Genomic DNA, 3,390 nt, shown 5'->3' with positions numbered 1-3,390 from the left:
ATCGCAATGGGGTTTTCTTAGCAAAGATCCTGGAATGTTTTGCCATTCCCTCCTCCAGCTCATTTTACAAATGAGAAAACTGAAGCAAATAGGGTTAAATGACGTAACTAGAGTCACACAGCAAGTGTATGAAGCCAGGTTTAAAATTAGGTTTACCTAACTCCAGGCCCTGAGCTCTATCCACTGTGCCACCTAGCTGTGCCCTATTTCCCCCCAGGCTAATCACTAATTCTTTAAACAATTCTTTAGATAACATTCCAATCCCTGTGTCATCTTAATCACTCTCCTCTGACTGCTAGGTATTTGAATTCTCAGTTATAAAGGTAATTACTATTTGGACCCTTTTTTTATGCAGTGTACAATTTACTAATGAAAAATGGTATATATATATATATATATATATATACAAGTATATCATAACTATAAGCCTGAATAGAATTTGATAAAAATATAAGGAATTTTTAAAAGTGCTATGGAAGGCCCGAAGAAAGAAATAGAAATATATCTCTTAATATGTAATGCCCAGAATTTAACGTAATTGTAATGCAATCTGACCACCAGAGAGTACAATAAGAGCTACACTTCGTCTAATTTGGACCATATGTTTCCATTAATGCAACCTAAGTTTACACTCCTTTTTTTAATCATTCTTATCACATGGTAGGCAATGCAGGATTGTAAACCCCCATAAAATAATGAAAATGAGTAATGGCGTTAACAATGGAGACAGAGCTTCCTGCCAAGATGGCTGCCTGAATGGAGGCAGACCACCCAGTTCCCACATACCCACTCTAGGAAAATCTTGAAGTTTTCAAAAGACCAAATAAGGACCCTGAAATCCAATGGGAAATCCGAGTGACTTCTTCCACCCAAAAATTGCAAAGAACATCAGCATTTTGTCATGCCATGCCCACCAACAAAGCCACAGTGATAGGATCAGTGTTTTCTTAACTAAGTGTTCCTGAGTTTCTTGATTTCTTTCCATCATGGGACCTGGTTGGCTCTAGCTTCTTGGTATTGGGGGCATAAATGGTCTCAGCCTGTGTAATAGGATGCTCTCAGACTTGGTGGATGCCTAAAACCAGGCTAGTCACTCTATCCTTATGACATATTGACCAAATGTGTTTCCAGATGTAAATGAGAAGGGTCATAGAGGGGTCATGTTTAGGGAAGGTAAGTGCCATAATATGCTTGTTGTGTATTTTTGCAGTGTTCGGACAAAGTAAAACTTTCTTCAATGACTCAAAAGTACCTTGATACATCCCAAAATCAAACTTCAAGTGAGAGCAGCAGTTACAGAGGTGTCTATAATAGCAGGTTTTAGTACAGAATGGCATCCAACTCAACCTGAGACAGAGATATTTGTAGCCTGTTGTAGATCTGGAATCAACAGGAGAGAAATAGTTCCATGAGACAACCCAGGGTGATCAGAAAATCCCAGGGCAGAGACATTGTAAGCAGGCAGTGACCAGAAACAGAATACAACAGACTAAACTACACTAAAGCTAATACTTGACCAGCCCAGACTACAGTGTCCTGAGGTCCCTAACAATCTCTCCTGAGATAGTAGAAAGAGCTTTAAAGATGCTGTGCTTTGAAAGACAATCTCCTTAAAAAGAAAGAAAGGCACTAGAGTCCAGGGGGATTGGGAAATGCTTCCTGTAGAAGATAAGCAAACTTGGGTGTAGAGGCCACGAATAACAGTCCTTGATGGGGAACCCTTGGGTAGAAAGGACATTGAGGGCTGTCCTCTGGGGAGAAGCATGCTTCCCATGGTCATAGTGGTCCTGCTCTACTCTGGCTGACCATGAGGGGCCTCCTTATCTTGAGCCGCCTCCTGGAAGTAACCTGGAGCCAGAAGATGTTCAGTGGGGCTAAAGCCTAACATTGCTCCCACCAGTACCTGATGCCCTGCCACCATTTCCTGACCCTTGACTTATATCTTCCCAGAGACCACACTCTCTACATCAAGGCCAAGGATAAAAAATATTTCCAATTACTCAGGAATCTAGAAGATTTGCAATACTTGAAGGTTGATTCCTGGCATGCCGAGCCTCCCTATGGATACGAGAGTTCCTTTCTCTAACCTGAAAGCTGTCAAAAACTATCTGAATTCCATTGGCATCTCCTATACTATCATGATTGAGGATGTCCAGGTGCTGTTAGATGAGGAAAGGAAAGGCATGATGGCCTCCCAAAGATAGGAGAGGAGTACTAGGAGCTTCAGATACAACTCTTACCACACTCTAGAGGAGATCTACACCTGCAAGGACAACTTTGCGACTGAGCATTCTAACCTCATCTCAAAAATATGATTGGTCAGACCTTTGAAAAAGTCCAATTTTTATGCTGAAGTTCAGCACTGGAAGCAAGACTGGGCCTGCCATCTAGATTGACAGTGGCATCCATACTCAGGAGTGGATCACTTAAACAATTGGAGTCTGGACTATCATGAAGACTGCCATGGATCATGGGGAAGAGCCAGTGCTGACCAAGGTCTTGAACCACATGGGCATCTTTCTTTAAGTTGTCACCAACCCTGATGAGTTTGCCTACACCCACAGCATGAACCATCTGTGGTGCAAGAACTGAGCTATCAGTTTACATTCCATTTGCAAGGGGGTAGAGCTTTACAGGAACTGGAATTCTGGCTTTGGATGTGTCGGTTCTAGCAACAACCCATGCTCAGAGACTTACCATGGGCCCTTCCCTCACTCTGAGCCAGAGGTGGCCTCAATTGCAGACTTCATTCAGAACCACAAGCATTTCAAGGTCCTAATCTCCATCCACAGCTCTTCCCAGATGATCCTATATCCCTATGGCTACAGGAAGGAGCCAGCTCATGATAATGAGGAGCTGCATAGTCTTGCCTGCAAGGCAGGGGAAGCTGTCTCCCAAGTGCATGTAACCAAGTATGTCTATGGGAGAACCATCAGCACATGCCATGTATATGGCCAGCGGGATCACTATTGACTGGGCCTATGACATGACATCAAGTAAAGCAATACTTTGAGCTGTGGGACACTGGTATTTATGGCTTCTTTCTGCCCTCCAATCAGATCATCCCCTGGGCTGAAGAGACCTGGCCAGCCATCCTGACCATCATTAAGCATGCCTACGATAATCCCTACTAGCAACATTATGTGCAGCCACAGCCTGAGGAAGAAGCTTCTTTCTTGAACCAACCCAGGCCTATCCCAAGAACCAGAGTTGTTCCTTTCCTTTTTCTCCACATGCATTCAACATCCCCCTGTACTTTCTCCTCCAAACAATAAAACAAGTTTTAAGCCATTTAAAAAAAGAAAGAAGGGAAAGAACCTCACTCTGGCACCAAGCCTCGGTTTAGGAAGTAAAACTGTAGAGAGATGAATCAAAGGAAATGCCCTCTAG

General features: G+C 43.1%; 1 pseudogene; it reads left to right on the top strand.

Annotated features, from left to right (window-relative positions):
• The first annotated feature begins 1,789 nt into the window (after nt 1–1,789).
• On the top strand, nt 1,790–3,134 carry LOC118845820 (annotated as a pseudogene).
• The last annotated feature ends 256 nt before the right edge of the window (nt 3,135–3,390 follow it).

Source organism: Trichosurus vulpecula, chromosome 4 (genome assembly GCF_011100635.1).
Source record: "Trichosurus vulpecula isolate mTriVul1 chromosome 4, mTriVul1.pri, whole genome shotgun sequence".
In the NCBI taxonomy this organism is placed as follows: domain Eukaryota; kingdom Metazoa; phylum Chordata; class Mammalia; order Diprotodontia; family Phalangeridae; genus Trichosurus; species Trichosurus vulpecula.
Note: the sequence above shows the minus strand (reverse complement) of the source record. Positions and strands in the feature narration are given on the sequence as shown.